The 19,804-nt window shown below is 47.2% G+C and overlaps 1 protein-coding gene across 2 annotated transcripts in view; it reads right to left on the reverse strand.

Annotated features, from left to right (window-relative positions):
• The window catches only part of SEMA6C (semaphorin 6C), a 313,712-nt gene extending 294,542 nt beyond the window's left edge, over positions 1 to 19,170 (reverse strand). Inside the window, exon 1 of one of the 2 annotated variants that reach the window (XM_078670650.1) lies at positions 19,011 to 19,170. The gene's annotated coding sequence lies outside the window, so the exon portion shown is untranslated. The remainder of the gene's footprint in view (positions 1 to 19,010) is intronic. The other variant, XM_078670649.1, reaches the window with a different exon arrangement.
• Between the last annotated feature and the right edge of the window lie 634 nt (positions 19,171 to 19,804).

Genomic DNA, 19,804 nt, shown 5'->3' on the forward strand with positions numbered 1-19,804 from the left:
ACTCGGGCAATGCCCGAGGGGCCGGTGCCGAGTTCCATCTGTGGGCTGCTTTTTGGAGCAGTCTGGGGGGGAGATTTGGGCGGTGTCGCAGTTGTTTGTATACAGCCAGCGGCCCAGTGGGTGTCTGAGTGGCCTTTCTGGGGGCAGATGGGCGCTCATTGCCTCACGTTTAGCAACAGGCAGAGGTGTCACTTTCTTTCTCTCACAGGGCCCGCCCATTAATGTACGCATACCTAGCGATGGATACCTAGTGCCGCAGGGGGCCTGAGCAGAGTGGCCTCACTTGTATTCAGTCACTAGTGTAAACAAATCCGTGCATTTTTTAGCGAGCTCGGGCCGATATTGAATCCCAGTCCAACCCTGATGTGGCCTAACGGCTAGAGCGGTCGACCTCGAAGCTGGGGAACAAGGTCCGAGTCTGTGCAGGGACGCTCAATATCCTGTGATTCTGGGCAAATCACTTAATCCCCCTGTGCCTAATAAAATGAATGTGTCTGTAATACAACTGGTGCTCATGTAAAGCGCTCTGATACCTTGGGTTCGAGTTCTCGCTATTTAAAACTCCCCCTCCACAAAAAAAGCAAAGAATGTATTCTATTTAATATATTAAAGGTCTGAGCTTCCACTCCGCTGCACCCTCAGCCCCTCGTGTTCTATCAGATGCACTTTCCTCCATATTCCACGTCACCCCGACCATACCCCGGGTAGTTGATGCTCTGAGCTTTCATTTAATGTGGCAGATCAAAGCTCTCGTTCAGTTTCACATTACTGGCGTCTATGCATGTATCTAATAAGTTATGTCTTGGAATGTAAATGCAGCCATACCATCACATAGGTTTTTTTAAACTTCATAGTAAATGTGAAACAGAGACCACATGTACAAATCGTCTTTGAAGGGATACAAGCCATAGAATAGAATTTACATTTGAAAACGGTTTAGCATGTGCAGCACGTTCAACACACGTGTTTACAATCAGTTCACGTGGAGGAGCCGGCCCTGCAGCTCCTTCTTTTATGTTGATTATCTGAAACGTATGTGCTCGCATTATTGGCCTATCCAGCAGATATCACCTTTAACATCCGTGCGCTGATGTATTGGGATTTACCAATGCTTTTTTATTTTAGCATTCTAAATAATAAAAGCCTAAATCAGCAGCATGCATCCACATTAATAAGCATGTGTGACAACATGTGTAGTAACAAATTTCAGCACACAGCAGCTAGTTTGAAAGGATGGCCAACTTATGTATGCACACGCATACGTTACAACGCATGCACGAGTTTTGACGTATGGTGGGCCTTTTGTATATTTTCAGCGAATGCAGTTTGTTGTGTGTCGCTACACGTTTGTTGTTTATGGAGTAGTTACAGTTAATATGAGTCTCATGAAGTTTTTATGTGAAGTACCACGAGGCTGCTTAAGTGAAGGCCTTTGCAGTACTATATACAAAATACATTGATAAAGTCACTGGGCTTGCCTTTATAATGCGAGTGTCACGCTACTATCTTTGCCAGCATTGTTTGCAACTGAAACTAAAAAGAGAAAAAAATACAGAACAATGGATTCAATATTTTCAATATAAATACATGGCATGATGTATTTTCCAAAGTTTTCTTTATCGTGTATGACTTTTAAGTGGCTGCGTGGAGTTGGCATTAAAGGAATAATGCATAATGGTAGCCTTCCGTCTAGGAATGAAATTTAAAAGTTGCAGTAAATTAAATCAACATGACAGCTGTGTGAGGCTGTGAATAAGGAATTCTCAGAAATTCGAGGAAAATGCTTACTGAGAGCTAATTTACTTTCCACATAACTTTGCGGCGGCCCGGGAAGCAGTTTTATGGGAATCTGGGAGAAGGGACATCATCAGCTGAGGTGAGTGCAGCACCCCGCCATTGATGATGCATTTGTGTGCCTGGGCTCACTTGCAACATGTGGACTGTAGGAGATACAACTAAACTCCCCCAAAAAGTCTGCTTTTATGTCTAACTCCAGAAAAAATATACTTGATGCTGTGTTTTTACGGAGATAGTGGGAGAAGAGTGAGGAGGATCATGGATAGCTCGTGGATGTCTGTGGGGGGGCGGAGCAACACATTAGAGAGAGCAAGACATACACATGCACTCCATGGAGTGTTAATACAAAAAGAAACAAGCATTTGCAATGCAATAGGTCTTGCATTTGCGAGGGTTTTATGTATATGTTTTAAAAACCACACATAAATAAAAGGCATTGTAATTTACAGTACCTATTTCTCAAACTCTTGTAAATGCGAGATCTATTTCACTTCAAAGAAGCGGCTTCCAGTGACCTGGGCTGCTTGGAAAGTGAACGCATGCATGGCACGCTGAATGTTGCAGGAAAGCATGTCGTGCCTGCAGTAGGTGAAACTTATTAAAGAAAATAGTGCTGACGGACTAAATAAGACCTACCATGTAGCAAACGAAGTAAAAGTGCCAGTCCTCATGGGAGGTTTCAAATGAAGACAAGGCGTTAATAAAGAGGGACTAACAAGCCTATTAACGAATCAGAAACCAACATTTAGGAAGGACAATGGCACAAGCCAATGAAAAATATGGTCAGAGAGTGAGCGGGGCTTCACCTCCATACTCAAATACAGCATGCCCTTCAGAGCAGCGCATGCACTGCCCAGGCTCGACCTAAAAAGTAGTTCCCTGGTGCGACCCGTGGCAGGATACAAGTCATCCAATGAAAAGGAGGTAACGAAGCTATGCTGCAGGAGAGTGGTAAACAAGAAGGAGCAAAACCATCAAATAAGAAGCCATCAAGATTGAGTGGAAAGCCAACTAATGATACACAAAGGCCTATCTCTAAGCCCATCGTATGTATTTGGTATGGCAAATAATAGGTCTTTTCACAAACAGATAGCTAAGAGTGGATTGTAAGCAAGACCTGAAAAATGACCGACAACATAACAACTCTGTGGAACTACTGCATGTTTCTTTTGAAGACTTATTCACGTTTCACGAAATAAATGTCACACTTTTTTTTTAACTGAGTTTTGAGGCAAGGCCTGAGGTTCTGCATATAATGATGTTTAATTGTACATGAGATAACAATGCAGTGACTTTTTTTGGAGGAAAAATAGAAATTGTTGCAATTTTCAGATGAATGCAAATTGATTGTGGCCAATATTACATTAAAACACAGCACATCCCATTTTAAAGTACATAATAGTCATTGTTCTGAAGCATCCTTTATTCTGCGAGTTTGCATAGGTACCTAAAGTACCTGTGATACTGAATACTACAGCATTGCGTCGTCGCCACTCTTTGTCACAAAGGGTTGCTAGGCCACGGCGTCACGGTTTAGTGAAAGACGGACACCGCTCCCTCTCTTGTGACATCTATAGCCTGCCGGTGACAGCCTTTCTAATGTTAATAACACGCCCTGCCAACCTGGACAAATGGCACAGGCTTCCACCATTTTTCATTACTATGAAAAAAAAAGTTGCCAACAACAGCTGCTGTTTGCATAGTCCTCATTGGTCTGTGAATCCTACTCTCAAAGACGCAAGCTCTCCGCGGGGGGGGGGGGGGGGGGAGGGGGTGCAATCCCTCATGTCCTTGCCCGTAAACCTCAACATGGCACAAATTCGAAGCCTTCAAAACCCAAGCGCCAACCAAGTCAAAGCTATTGAACCTGCTGCATGGATCCCCACGTTATTGCCAAGGAACTTCGACACTACACAAACTTTATAGGCCAGTGTCTGTGAACCAAAGCAAAGGGTATTCAAAAGAGGAACACAAATCATAAAGCTAACTCCCCTAAATTTGGTACCTGGATTCAAATATTAACTCCCTGAAAAAGGCTCTCAACCTAATCATCGCCTTCTTGTCCTTTCTCGGTTGCTGTTCAGTAACATTATGTCCCGCCCAATTATTTAAAAAAAATATATATATAGGAAATAATTTGATTTTTAATTTAAAATGAACATTTGACCTTACTTAAAGGTGCAGTAATACTCGCAGTAGGACTTCATGTCCCATCGTGCAGCTAATGAAATATCACACTGAGCACACGCCCACTAGGGGCTACAATACTAATAAAAAGAAACCGGAAATAGATACTGCGAGCTTCAGATGTCTTTTTTAAGCCCAGGAAGAAGGGGTGAATACCCTGAAACGCGTTGGCAGCAATGATTTGAAAATGAAGCAGGAAGGCAAGCTGCATTGGATAGCCGCATGGCAGAGCGCTGTCGCGTGCCATCCCGATGCTTCAGGGCATTTTGATTGAATGTTTATATATATATATATAGATATATATATATATATATATAGATATATATATATATATATATATAAACACAGGTTTCCACGAACAGCAAAACGGACTCAACTCCAGCCGCAATACCGCCAAGAAACAGGAGACCCAGATTTCTCTGTGAGTAATTTTTAATCCTGCAACAGACAGCATAACGTTTCGGCCTACAGGAGGCCTTGGTCACATTAATATATATAATATATATATATATATTCCAACACAATCGACTCGGTTGAGTCAAAAACGGCAAGCACTCAGGTTTCCATTTCACAGATGGTTTATTGCAAACCCCTCACCCCTGGAAAAAAAATTATATATATATATATATATATATATATTCCTTGAAAAGTGGCGTGCTTCTGCCGCTTGCACGGCGGGCGTTCGACCGGGTCGCCAAACCATAGAAATTCAAAAGTACCTGGTGTAGTTTCTTAGAGAAAATACCAGAGTCGAAGCCCAGTTTCCTTATTCAGTGCTCAGGTTTATTTAGCGAAAATAAACAGCCCCAACGCGTTTCGAGGTAATCCTACCTCTTGATCCCGTGATCAAGAGGTAGGATTACCTCGAAACGCGTTGGGGCTGTTTATTTTCGCTAAATAAACCTGAGCACTGAATAAGGAAACTGGGCTTCGACTCTGGTATTTTCTCTAAGAAACTACACCAGGTACTTTTGAATATATATATATATATATATATATATATATATATATATATATATATATATATATATATATATATATATATATATATTGTATTTATGTTTTGTTTACTTCTTTATTTTAGCCCACTGGAGGGCGGGAGTGCACTGATGTGAAAACATGAATTGACATAAAAACAATGTGGGTAACGTCCCGCTGATGACCCAAAAGCAGGGCAAAATGTCTTTGTAAAATGTTGGAAGAAAGGCAATCCATTATTATGTTGACGATATATAAACTTCCTAAACTACGTCACCCAGAATCCTCGTGACAAAGTGGGAGTGTCCTATATTGACCATTCAAGTTTGGGATACACCCCGTGTGGGGGAGGAACTGTATGTGGAAAACTTTATTGAGTGTTATGAGTTGTGAACATACTTCTCACAAACTAACCGTGACCAAGACAGCGGAGGCTGTCGAAACGCGTTGGTTCTTTGTTTTGCTTTGAAATGCCCCTGGCATTAAGAATAAAAGAATAAAAGAATAAGAATACCCTGGCGTGTTCAGCGATCTGTTTTTGCGACTCCAAGTTTCCTCGGTAAGAGGAATCGTTGTTTTGGATATTGAAGTGGTTGGGCTCAACCACAGGAGTAACGCGGCCATAAGAGCAGCGCCTATCGGGAGAGAAAAGGGAGCCATATGGTTATATATATATATATATATATATATATATACACACACATATACACATATACATACATATATACACATATACATACATATATATAAAACCCCACAACTTAGATGTGGAAAACTTAGGACCTGATTTAGACTTTGGCTGGCATAGTATGTACCGTCGCCATGGTGGAGTACTTTACTCCCACCAAGGCATGTGTACCTTTGCTGCCAAAGCTGACATCTCTTGCATTTCCAGGAACCGATGTAACGTTGCATTAAAAGTTTGACGGTCGGCTCCGTCAACATGATGGAACCGTCCATCAAACTTTCAACATTTCTTTATTAAAAAAATAAATAAAATACAATCATTTGTCCCATGGTGTGGTGGTCATTTTGCAGTTTTCACTGTCCGTTACTGTCAGGTTTGTCTGTCCACTCTAAAAAGGGCTGGGGGGACAGATGGGAAAACCTCTGATAGCTGGTACTTTGTTGGAGGGGGAGACCGAGTAGTCTCTGTCGCCAACAGAAGGAAGGATCACCCGATTCTAAATGAGGCGGGCGGAACTTCAGTTTAGGGAAGAGGGTACTCCGTCACCCTTACAACAAAGTACCCTTTCCACCTAACTCTAAATTAGCCCTTTAGTAAACTTGACTAATACACCCACCTCCCAGTCATTTAAGCATATCTAATAATGCGGTAAGCTCCACCCGCCGCTGGGGATTCTTTTGCTGAAAAATGGAGCACGGACCACGGAGTAAGTGCTTAAACTTTCTTTTATTCCATTAGGTTACATAGCAGCTATACCGCGTTTCAGCCCCTATATAAAATCGTTGATCAGGTAGGAGCAGTGGCTATTATCCTCCTTGACCTAAGTTCGGCATTTGACACTGTCAATTTTTACATTCTCCTACACAGACTCAGGAGGGTAGGTGTTTCAGGTGGTGTTATTACCTGGCTCCAGTCTTAGATGGTAGAACATTCCAGGTCTTCCCAGGGGAGTCCACTTCTAGGAGCCTATCGCTCAGCTGTGGAGTCCCCCAGGGCTCGTCTCTGAGCCCCACATTATTCAATGTGTACATGAGACCACTGCTGATAATATTTTGCCTCATGGGATTAAATTAGTCACGTATGCTGACGAAATTCAGTTGGTAATTGCCCTCAACGGTCCTCGGAACCTCCCCTCTCTAGAAAGTGGCTCCCTGGATGGAACACTCCTGTCTCTGGCTCAATGCAGGAAAAACTGAACTAATGCACTTGGGCAACGTTACTAGCATGGATCTTAAACAGACATGGCCAATTTGACTTGGCCCTGCCCCAATCCCTAACACTAAGATCAAAAGCCCGGGCGTCTGGCTGGACAAATCCTTTAAATGTGACCACCAAGCAGTGAAACTGGCAGGAGCCTGCTTCGGCACTCTCAGACTGCTTCGGAAAGTTCTTCCTCTCCTTCCTATCGGGGCTAGGAGAATCCTGGTACAGGCTTTGGTCCTCTCTCGTTTGGACTTTGGCAATTCTCTTTACCTAGGAGCACCTAAAGCAACGATAAGGAAACTCCAAGTCCCGCGGAACTGCGCTGTGCGGCGGTTGCTCAGGATTCCTAAAACTCAGTCAGCTAAGCTGGCCCTGAAGACCGTACACTGCTTGTCAATCCTGGAAAGAGTAAAATTGAAACCTCGGTGTATAGCCCACAAGACCCTACAGGGAAGAGCCCAGTAATCAATATCTCCATTACCGTCCCAGGAGATGCCTTCGCTCAGCTAATCTTCACCTCTCAGTCATTCCCAAAATTAAGATGGTAAGAAGTGGAGGAAGATCCTTCTCTTACAATGTAGCTAGACTCTGGAACTCCCTGCCCCCACACCTTCACGCGGAACCTCGCCATCTCCCCTTTCGTAAAACATGGTTATTTTAACATCCCACCCTATAATCTTCTCAGTCCTCCTCCTGTTCGGCCGCTAGAGCTGGTATGCCTTGGGGTATCTAAGCGTTTAATAAAGGCTGAATAATATGTGTTTCAACAAACAAAACTAATAAAAGTCCTGAAATTCACCAATTATGGTGTGCTTGGCACATCAACCACCATGTTTTGGTTCATAGTGGGCTGACTTTTTAACCTGCCATCGACCAAGGCCGGCTGAGCATTGCAGGGCACGTGTTATTGTGTGTTGCACAGCATAATGGGCAACATTCAGGGCTTTGATGGTTTTGTGTTTGATGAACCATAACTAAACTTTAACTGTGTTTTCTGGTCAGTGAATTTCATGTATGTTTTTGTATGTACCGCATTCACCCACCATGTGCCCATTGTGCACAGCCTTTGACCAGGCCTGTGCCTATCTCGCTTTGGCTGCGCATAGCGACTGTTGGTCACCGGACTTATCTGGCCTTGCTCTGCGCTTCAATACTAGCGGTTACATTTATTTGCGATTTAACAAACAGCGCTAATGCTATAAAAGGGAATGAAACCTTCACTGCCACATTTATCTTTGCCCCTCTTTGACAGATCTTCTCAAAATGTGATACAACCGATAGAAGGCTAAACCGTATAAACATTTCCCAAATTGTATTTAGATTGATCAAACAGTGCTAAATTTATTAGAAAATGAACAGTTCTTTCACCCCTCCCCCACCTCATTTTGAAACCTGCCCAGTGGACCTGCATGAAATTGAGAAACCAAGAGTAGGTAAAACATGCCAAATCATAGCCAAATTCAGATGGTGAAGTATATAAACAATGTTTTGATGCCCTCACATACGGGATCTATACAAAAACTGATATACCTGCACTGGGTGTCCCTTTCTAACCGCCTGATTGGCAATAAACTTAATATACCAATAAAAAAGCAATCCTTACAAGCGCTTGCCAAATTCTGTGCAGATTTGTAACACTGTGCCAATTTCATCAGCAAATTGGCACTTTTTTTGCCCGCCTCCCTGTTTAACTGGATCCCCCGGTGGATCTGAACAAACTTCAAATACCAATCTTAAGATAAATGTGCTAGGTCTCTGCCAGACTCCATGTTGATAGATCAAATGGTGCCAAATTGATTAGTAAATTAGAAAAAGTTTGACACACTCCTTTTAACTTTGCCCGCCATTATTAGATCTTTGCGAAACCTGAAATACACGTACTGGGTGTAACTAGTTACCCGCCTGCCACATTTGATGAAAATTCCTTACACATCAAAGTCATAAGCAAATGATCATTTTATTGAAGCCGCCCTTTTAACTTTGCCCCCATCCCCATGGATTGGCACAATACACTGCATACCAATAGAAAAATTATCTTTCAAGCTTCTCACCAAATGTGTGCAATTTCATCACACAGTGCCAAAACGTGTTAGTAAATGAGTACTTGTTTGCCACCCGTTTAAGGATCTGTACACACTAGAAAATACCAATAGAAACACCAAGGTGCCCCCAGCCAAATTTCATGCACATATGTCAAACACTGCCAAAGTTATAAGCAAATCGACAAATAGCTTTTCAACGCACAAAATATACAAAATGGTTCACCTTTTGAAGCCTAAATGGCACTTTTTTGAAACATTAATCTCTCAAACTACTGAACGGATTAACACCACAGCAACAACACTACACTTTGAGTAAAGTTTTACATTCATGTTGGGATTGATGTAAAGTCATTCACTGGTTTTGGCTGCAATTGGCATGAAAAATATACAAAGCCAGCTAAAAATGGGAAAGCATCGCTTTTGGCCCCTATCCAACACTTAACTTCCCCCTCCAACCCCTCCAGACTGAATTGCACAATGTGTGTTAAGCCAGATCGTAGTTGACTACACTAAGGGAGCCTCAAATTTAGTGCAAATCTACTGCTTGGGGATAAACCTATTTGCAAATCTAAAAACAGAAAGTTTAGAGAAGCCATAGGTACACAGGGGTGACATCTATTGTGTTTAGATGTATGCAAGGTGTCGCAATTAGTGTGGAACATACAACTTAAAACTCTGTGCAAATAGAGAATTCATCTAATATACAACTATTGCTAGTAGAATCTCACTGCCCTGAAGAAGCCCATGTGTTGGGCGAAACGTGTTGGCCGCATGTGTCTGTCTGTTTTTGAGACTTAAGAAAATAAATAAAAGAAAATTCAAGCAAAAACCGACTTACTGCATACTTCAACAAAAGCATTTGGATACGACTGTGTTTTTCACCTGACTCTCATCTTTTGTACACAAATACAGAATACATTATGAATACTACAAACCCTACCAATAAACTCACTCAAAACTATGCCCTGCCTAACAACAAAGCTTGTACATGCAGATCACATATCAGTATACCGGTCCCAGTATACCAGGGTGGAGGACAACACCTTTAAAGCATTAATACTAAAGTCAGTGCCCCCCAATATGGAGCACACCCCTGGTCAACAGCCATACCAGTGAATGCATGGTATCCTCCATGAACGCCAGTGCCCCCCAAAGTAGTGAGTAAGCACCTACATTAACACTTACAAAATTGTGTGGAAACCCTGCAGGATATGAGCCCTCTAATGTTGAATGTAAATTCTATCATCAACACGTTTCGATCACCTCCTGACTTCAATGTGTTTTGATGCAGACCGCTACCCTTTATATCAGCAACAAAAACTATGAATGCCCACCAAGCACTCAGAGAAAGTGTCTTCCGCCCTGGAGCGAAAGGCCAAAAGTGAAGCTCAAAGTATAATATCAGAGCCATTGAATGGAGACCCAAAGTCTGAAGTCAACACCAACAGACATTGAAGCAAAACCAAAGATTCCCTCCAACTCATGGCGCCAACGCAGTAGCAACACATGAAACCAAATATCAACTCCGGTGAACGCTAAGTGGTACCCTCTCCAGCGTTGAGCTCAATGCTGGTTATCATGCGGACCAACATTTATCCAGGGCTGTGGAAATTATGTGATTCAGCAGTCAGGGATTTATTTCCACATATTTACCAATTTGCCACAAAATTTGCCACAAAATCTGCAGATTTTAACAAAAAAAATTGTTTCTAGCTCAAATGGATAAAAAAAAGTTACCAAAAATATTGCGACATACGTTCATGTGCAGTTGAAGGCCCTTTAAAGAGGTTAACTAGCCATCTTTCAGTTGCTCGTGTATGTATGTGCTAGTTAAACTGGTACTAATAGAGTGAAATCTCTGCCCAGATAGATATACCATGTGCAAAAAAAGATAAAATAATGAAGTGATGCTATCAAAAACGCATTATGTCGCATAATTTGCCTTTTATAGCTGCATAATTTAGTCTACCCTGCTGCTTACTTTGATGCTCCCCTGCCACATAATTCCAGTGGCCCTAAAGCACAAGCCATGAATGCTTACTGTAAAAACCCCTTATTAACTTGCTTCATCGCAACGCACATCAGTGTCTTCGAACCGCTGGGCACTGACTGACTGACTGATATCCACCACTCAAATTACTTTCATATTTCACTAGACTAATTCACCACTAATCCTTTATGGGTTCTAGAGTAGCGTGCTACTCGCCAAAAAAGTGCATCAACACCCAATCAGAGGTAACAAGTGCTATATAAATGGAATTACAATACAATACAATACAATCACCCCAGACTGAAGAATACACTTTAATGGCAACACCTTTATACAAATAGCAGAAATCCCATCGATGCTCCCTGAACCCATAAATCGTCCCCCACAAATGTTGCCTAAGCTAAGAACCCCAACGTCATTACCCTCGAACCCTAACACCAACCCCTACTAATGCGGGGAGTGTTAGACAGTCTCAATCACCAGCCTACACCATCCTTTCGTGCTGCTCGATCCTCACAGCCCACCCCAGAGCACGAGTGGAAGTGTCAGTGCACGTGACACGGAGAGTGACGTGACATTAAGAGACACATATTTACTCCAAAATCAATGCTGTGAGCTAGACACTGAGCCGGGAGCAGAGCCCCCATGTAGCCGCTAGTGGGGGCCTAAGGCTCTGTAATGCAAGAGCACCCCCCGATCATTAGCGCCACCCGTGCGAATCACGCACTCCGTGGGGAGTTTGAACCCGGGGCACCAAAGCACTTTCCCCTTCGCCCCGTCATTCCCGGCCTTTGGATTCCTTGAAGGGTCTCTTTCTTTGTGACGCTGTCGCCACAACATGCGCTGAATTGTGATTCAGCAGGATGTGCCACCCTAAACACGCCAGCCGGGCGGGGGGCGTGTATTGAGCCCACCTTTGGGTGGAGGGGGGCATCAAACCAAAGCTCGCCAGCCCGTGCCCTGCAGGTACGGGGGCCGGGGAGTCAGCGCTCCGAGGAGCACATTGCATAATGTGTGCTTGTGCTTCTGCGGGTGATCTCTGCGAGGGTGCAGAGGCAGCGCTCTCTCACTCCTCCTGCGCTCTCTCTCCCTCTCTCTCTCCATATCTTTCTCATTCTTTCGGCTCTCTCTCCCTCTCCCACTCCTCTGGCGCTCTCTCTCTCCTCAACACTTAGTCTCTCCTCGGAGAACAATGGCTGATCAGGCAGAGCCCTCCCGCCACTGCCCCTTCCCCTCTCTTCCTCGGTGCACCCCTTTTGCAGTCTTCCACCTTTTCCGAAATACTGAGGCGTCTTCTCACTCCTCAGCCGAGCCCCGGACTGACTTCTAACACCTGTTTTATCAAATCTCTCTTCTTTCCTTCACCTGCCCTTCTCTCTCTCGGTTTCCTTTCTCCCCTCTTCGGCATCGTTTCTCTCCATTTCGTCTCCAGCCCTCTTCCCTCCCTACTCGTCATCCTGCTTCCTACCTGCCGCCTCTTTTCAGTTTTCAACATGTCTCTTTTGCCAGTCGGTGCGTGTTCTCTGTCTTTCTAGTTCCTCTTTACTTTCCCCCAGGATGTCTCCCCCTTCCCCTCACCTTTCCACCAATCAACCCCTCTGTATGTTTTACCGACACCCCTTTCCTCTGTTGCTGCCTCTCAGCTGTCCTAGCTCAGCCCCGCAGACACTGTGTGCTCCTCACACCGCCCTATCAAAGCTCCACATCGGGGCGATTTAAAAAGTGATTATAACAAGGCTATAACCATAAAAGAAGCAGTGAAGATGGGAGACTTCCTGGAAGTGGTTAGACTGGGTGTGATGACCACAGGTGACAGCTGTGTGTGAAAGGCTCAACAGCCGGTGGTACGTGTGTGACGCATGCGTGACACTCTGGTTGGAAGCGTGAATGGTGATGTCTGTGCGTGACAACAGAGGTAGCAGCCTATATGGAAGGAGTAACAGTAAATGGTAGACGGTGAAGCACCATAGGCAGGGCCCCTGGAATTAAGCTACAGGCGAGGGCCCCCCTATGCAGCAGGGTTGAGTAAAATATGTGGCAAGAAAAGGCAAATTATGTGGTGTGATGCAGCACATTTTGCTATAGTATTGTTTCATTGTTTAGTCACTTTTACACTGTTTGGACATTGGTTGCACCGCTTTAGTACCAGTTTAGCACCCCAATTTAGCAATAAGCAATAGAAAGGTGACCAGCCAAGCTTTGCAAAGGGCCTTCCATTGCCCGTCAACACGCGTCTGCATTTTTAGTAACTTTTGAACCGTTTGAGCTAGAATCAACAATTTTTTTGTTTAAATCTGCAGATTATGCAGGAGATGAATTATGTGGCAAATCCATAATTATGCTAAAAACATCCCGGCTGCACAATCACTTAATTCCAGTGGCCCTGACCATAGGTGAATGTCTTCGGGGTAGGTGGTGACAGTGAGTGGTGTGTGGTGAGCGAATGGTGACAGTGGAGAGGTGACGGTGTACGGATGGGGTCTGCAGTCAGCCTGTGACATGAGAAGAGCTGCTGGTCTGCACTGGTGTAGTAAGTGGTGGTAGTCTGGGTGAGATGAGCAGACGGGGCAGTCTGTGGACGGATTGAGCTACCAGGCGACGGTACACGGTTGGGCCAAAGGGTGGAAAGACGGGACGGTGACAGTCTGTTTGGAAGTAATCACAAAGGTTAGGCTGAGTGACAGGAGAGAGATGGGAAAGCCTGAGGTGGCAGTCTCCATGAAGGAAATGCAGGGGCAGTGTTTGTGCCAACACCTCAATGTCTCTGCATGGAAGAAAGGAAAGCTCACAATCTGAGTGGGAAAGAGGTTGGAAGTCACTGTACAAAGGGCCACAATATCTCAATCTGTGTATGGAGAATCGAGATGGGGGTAGGACGATTTCTAGAGTGCTGCTTTTCACCTGTTGACTATTTGAGATGGGTTAATCAGATAGAGGCTCTGGGGACATCCCAAGTCCATTCCATTTGAGGCGACAACCCCTAGCCAGAGTTCTCCCATCTCGCCCTGGCCTCATAAGACTTCATGATGTTCAGTCGAAAGCCAAAGTGGACGAGTCCATTTCCTTGTATTTCACAAAAAGCTTCTAATAAGTAGGTCCTGCCCATGGGATTGGAATCAGGGTAATCCAGAGATGGGGCGCCCTTGATGGCCACTGACCACCCCCCAGTTCTTTTTCCACCTACAGCGCATCGTGTGGATGGTTGTGGAGCACCGTCTTCCTGATCCCAGTTGGCCTCCCATTTCTGCAAGGCCTCAGTCCTTGTTCGAGGTAGTTTTGTGTACAGCGCAGAGGCCTTTTATCTTGACCCCTGAATCTAGTGGTCACTTTCAATCCTAGCTTCTGGTAATTCACATTTTAATACATTCAGGCACATTTTGTCCCTCTTATCCGGTCACCTTCTCACCTGGCCACTGAGTTTCTCTGGAAGCAATATTTCAGTACCCCAGCTAAGCATTCACCAGATCTCTGCTCTGCTCAGTGCTTGGTTTCAAGGAGAAGGATGAGCGATTACAGTAAGAGTTGGTACAGGCTGACATATCCGACTGCAGATTTGACCTGTGGTGAAAATGATGGAAAAGAAGCTTCAACGCGCCTTGCCTTCTGGAAGGAAGCCTTCTACAGTTCAAAGGCCATTCAAAGCTCAACTCCTTTCAAAAGTAACATGTCCGCCTTGGCTCCATTCCTGCAGAGGAAGCTCTCCAGTAGAGTAGGCGCTCCAGCTTGTGGTGATGCTTAAATGGCTTTTTAACTCACTTTTCGACTGGAAGTGGTTTTGAATGCCATGGGGTGGTGCTTGAAAGTGCTGTTGGTGCTATTGTGGTACAATCTGCAGAGGCTGCACTCATGCATTACACAGCATGAATGAGAGAGAGGACCGCTCAGCTGCTGTCCTTGGAGTAGTACAGTGGGATACCTTGGGTCTCAAGCAAAAAGTGACAGTTGTACTGCCCCAGAAGTGATGTCACTTCTGTTACCGGGACCTCCGAGCCCCCGGGGGCCCTTCCCAGAAATAACGCCACTTCCGGACCATTTCACTGCTCCATGGCAGGCATTGAAGAATCCACCGATCTGATTGGGACCAACTGGATTTCAATAGAGAGGTGCGGATCCATTTCAAGCTGAATCTGGACAGTTTTTTCTAATGCTTAAGCTGTCCACGAGGTCCATCGTGACATGGGCTGCTGAGAGGTAAAGAGGGACAGTCCAGCCTAATTCCTACTCAGTCTGCGAGTTCCGCTGTGTAATAAGCCGCTGAGAGGACAAGGAAGAGTCCCACTGCTCCCTACATTTCTCCAAGGAGAGGAGATTTGCTTGGAGGTTCACTATAGCAATTCAATAGTTCATGCTATGTTAACATTCATTGGCCTAGAGCTGTGTTTCTATTAGTTTGGTCTTGTAGCCCTGTCGAGTCCAGGTGCCTTTGCGCCCAGGCATCGAGGAGCCCGGAGTCTGTTTTCTTTGGGAGAGTACCATCAGGTTAGGCACCAATAGTATAGAGTATGTGTTTGGTGTGTGTATGGCCGGATCTCTTCTCCAATTGTGGTATGTGCCATGTGAAGAATTTGGTGAAAGCATTGCCCAGTTATTGATTGGATTGTATGTTGGGAGCAGTTGTGAAGTCTCAGATACCCACCAATGTGGAATCCCTGCGGTGGGGTATGTGTGTGCACTGGGGCCTGACCTGAGCTGCTGCAGCTGTTGTACCTAATTTTTAAATTGTCTTAGCATCCCTTTTATCATATTTTACTGGCCTTAGCAGGTCGAGGATTGCTGAGCAGTTATTTCCTTACTTGGTGTCTCCACTAGAGGTTTCTCCGGAGTGGCGTGGAGACGCCATGTTTGCAATATCTCCTTCGACTTAGATTGAGGGGATGAACTGCTTTCTACTATGAAGGCCAAGGCCGGGGACAATTGATGGAAAGTCAGAGTGTATACAGCCTCTGAAGGGCTTGAGGTGTAATACTCTGAGTGGTGATGGTGTGAGGGATAAGGGTTGTGAGGAGGCCTCAAGAGGCGGCCGGCTGTAGGCGGAAGGATGGACAGGGGACAGCGGAGTGTGAGGGGTCCTCTGTGTGTTATAGGAGTGGGCAGTCAGGGAGTGAGCAGTGACTGTGGAATGGGGCATAACGTGCCAGAGGGGGCCGGTCTGGGTGTGAATGGTGAGGAGTTACTGGCTATAATAAAGGAAGGGGGCGTGGCCTGAGAGGGAGGCGTTGGAGTGAATGCAAGTAGCAGTCAGAGGAGAGCTGAGTGAGTGTGTTCAGTCTGCAGGTGGAAGGAACCACTGCAGGTATGGGGGGGGGTGGCTGGACAAGGACATAAGCTGTCACGAGGCACTACATTCGATATCAAAGGAAGGGGGCGGGGCGAGAGGAACAGAGTAGGTATACATGCAAACAGTGGTGAGAGGAAGTGGCGGGAGCCCTCAGCAGGAAGCGAGCGGCACCGTCTGCACGCAGGAGTTACGACAGTCTGCTGATGAAAGGAGTGCCTGCTGAAATTTGAGTTGAAAAGCAGAAGTCTGTGTATAAGGAGCCGGGGGTCACGATCTGGCTGGAAGGGGGGAGCAAAGATAAGCTTGGGATGAAGGCAAGCTGCAGGATGTGTGCAAGAAGGTGTGGCTGCGTGAGGGTGGTGGGGGCGGAGCTTGGTCAGCAAGATGTGGGGGGGGGGGCTTCAGATTTCCCATCAATTGCGCTGACATATCTTGATAACATACATTATATGATAAGCAGGACATGGGAGGGGCTTACAGGTGTGCATGCAAAAACAGTGAAATCCGACAGACATGTCACCATACCGACTGATAGAACCTGGATCCAACTATTTACAACAGAATACATTTATTAGGGGGGTCTGCCCCCCCCTACCTTTGAAGCTATGCCCCTTGAGGGCGGGGGTAGCTGTGGAAGTCCGCGTGAGGGCTTCTTAGGCCTTTATTTGGACTAAGAAGCCTCTCTTGGACTCTGGAGCCAGTGAGCACGGCCGGCCCCTTGGGGGTCATAGAGACCCCCAGTGAGTGTGTCTGAAAGAGCCCGTGCCTTTGGAAGCTCTGATTCAGACATCTTAGTGTGCTCGGCTGGCTGGTGAACGGTATGTGGGAGTCTGTCGCTTCCAAAGACCGACAGCGGACAATTCTACGTGTGCCACCGATGCACAGAAGGGGAGGGCTGACACCTTCAAATGCCTCCCTCGACCAGCTCTGTACGGTCCACCGATGCACAGTAATGGGCCGGGGTCTGACTATTCCAAAGCCCTGGCGCAGACACCTCTGTGTGCCCCAAAGATGCACAGTGAGTGGGGGTCGGACAATTCCAAAGACCTGTTTTCTAAGTGCCCCAAAGATGCACAGTAAGTGAGGTCTGCGTATTACAAAGCGCTGGCTCAGATTCTTATTTACTTATTTATTTATGCATTTTTATATAGCGCGGACTTTACCCGAAGGCGTCAGAGCGCTTCACAATAGGAACAGAACTGATACAAGAGAACATTACAAGTGAACAAATTACAAAAGCAAACGTTACATTACATGAGGCAAAAGTGACAATCGTGAGCCAACAAAATACAAGAGGTAGCAAACGGTGCATTACAGGAGGAAAAGTGACGTGTGTGCAGGTTACAAAAGCGTCAATAAATGGAGGACACAAAAAATGTATGCCCCATTGATGCACAGTAGGGGGGGTCTGAAAATTCCAAAGCCCTGGTCCAGACACCTCTGTGTGCCCTACTGATGCACAGTAAGGGGGGGGGGCGGGGGGGGGTCTGACAATTTCAAAGCTCTGGCCCAGACACCTCTATTCGATCCACCGAGGCGCACAATGGAGGGCTTGACACTTTCTCCTGCACAATCTTTCCCCACCGGGGCAATGAAATCTCTCAGCCCTGCAGTGTCTGCACAGACTCGACAGCACAACTCGCCTCGGTCTATTTTTGTCTTGGATATGGAACCCTCTGGAGGCCGCCCCCCCTCTCTGAAGTCGGGAGTCTGGGAAGCATCCAGGGTCCGGACAGGTCGGGGGGAGGACAGTCCGGGGAGGCCCCAGAGCCCCTTGTAGAGTCAGCAGAGTCCTGCGCAGGACCTGAGCCCCCTGCAGGAGTCTTTGAGTCAGAAACTCTCCAGCCGCGAACCCCTGGCTCTGGGCACAGACCCCTGCAGGGTACCCCCTGGCTCCATGTGCGCCCCCTGCAGGAGGCCCGGGAGTCCAACCTTGCCGCCTCTGCGAACCCAGAGGGCTACTGGCAGCCCGGGGCAGCATGCAGCCAGCCAGCTGCGCCCAGCGGTGCACAGACAGCCCAGACCAATGCTGTGCAGACCCTGGCTGCGGAGTCTGGCGCAGCAACTACGCAGTTCCACAGAGAGCCCCGCAAGACTGGAGCCCGGGGTGCCCTGCCCCGCCGAGCCTTGAGGGGGGGCACCACGGGGGCCTGGAGCCCTGCGGACCGCTGCCCTGCAGCCCCTGGGTGTCCGGGCCCCCACCCCAAGCCACGTCCGACCCTGCATGGAGCCCTCGGGATCCCCGCGCCTGTGCAGAGCTCAGGCACCCTCAGCGCTGCGAAGTCTAAAAGACAGCATCGTAGCGCTATATTATCACACGATCAGTAATGCGCGCAGTGCAGTGATCCGCTGGCCCTGTGAGGCGCTTATGCGCCAGGCACGTAACCCACACACTCGACCCCAGACAGATAAGTTGCCAGAAGCTTTTCTGCAAAAGGAGTGAAGCCTAAAGTTAAATCACACAATACAAACAGCACCCCGACCTCTCCGCGGCACGGTACGACGAGGACGGGGCGCACCCCGAACCTGCTGCACCCCAGGTCAAATTACAGACACACCCACCCCTGCTGACCGGACAACTGACCGAACCAGTTACTCGTCCCTGGTCAGCCAATGTCACCACAAAACTCCGGGTGCGAACCCTGTGCGTGCAAAACAAAGCCTCAGCAACACACATACCGGGCCATTAACCACCTTAGAGGCCCCCGCCCCAGGGGGACGTCAAAAAAAGTTAACGGGGCGCCTTGCAGTTCGTGGCCACAGACCAGGTCCCGCCCGGGGATTAAAGGGAACAGCAGACCGTGGTACTTCGCAGCCACGGAGAACAGAAGAAGGAGAGCCCCTTACCTGGTACCCCGAATCCCGCTCCCAATCCCTGGGGTAGGAGCCGCGCCAGCAGGGGGTGTCGGATCGCGGGGGCCCCTGCCTCTGCTCAATAATCCGATAGGGGGGCAGCATAGACTGGACGGAATAGTGTTGGCTCAAAGGGGGAGAAAAACAAACTGCTGCATGCCAAGGCTCGTAATTCAGCCCCCTCCCCTCCCCCGGCCCCGCCTCCGGAGCGCGGAGCCAATGGCCGCCCTGGGCCGCTCCCCCGGCCCGCCCATCGCCGCCCCTCCCAGCCCTGGTCCTCCGATCTCACCTCTCAGTACTCGAAGTCTCCGTCCCCGTATCTTTCAACCAGCGCGGGCACCCAATGGCGCGTCCCCACACCCTGGACCACTCCGAGGCAGCATCCCACCGACCGCTCCTGCTCGTACCTACCTCTGTCTCTACCTGCACCCATGCCCCCCCGCCAGTCACCCTTGTCCGCCCCCCCCCTCACTTTGGATTTCTTCATCTCCGTTCTCTGCTGCTGTCCATCATCCAGTGCTTCCTCCGCCCCATCCAGGCCCCGCCCCTTTAATACAAAGTATCAGCACTGCAAGTTCGGCAGGTATTACCCGCATACACGCATGGGGTATTTAAAACCATACCGTATATTGTAGGAGCTTTTGGGCTATTTCCCGGAAATTGCCCTGATGAATTAGCCCATCTACACTTCCGCCCCTTCCATCAGTTCTCACCACCCCCACTCAGCCCTTTCTGCACCCCATCACACCTCACTCCCGTTCTCCATCCATCATCGCCTCCGTGTCCCT

This window comes from Lissotriton helveticus, chromosome 12 (assembly GCF_964261635.1).
Source record: "Lissotriton helveticus chromosome 12, aLisHel1.1, whole genome shotgun sequence".
NCBI classification, from domain to species: domain Eukaryota; kingdom Metazoa; phylum Chordata; class Amphibia; order Caudata; family Salamandridae; genus Lissotriton; species Lissotriton helveticus.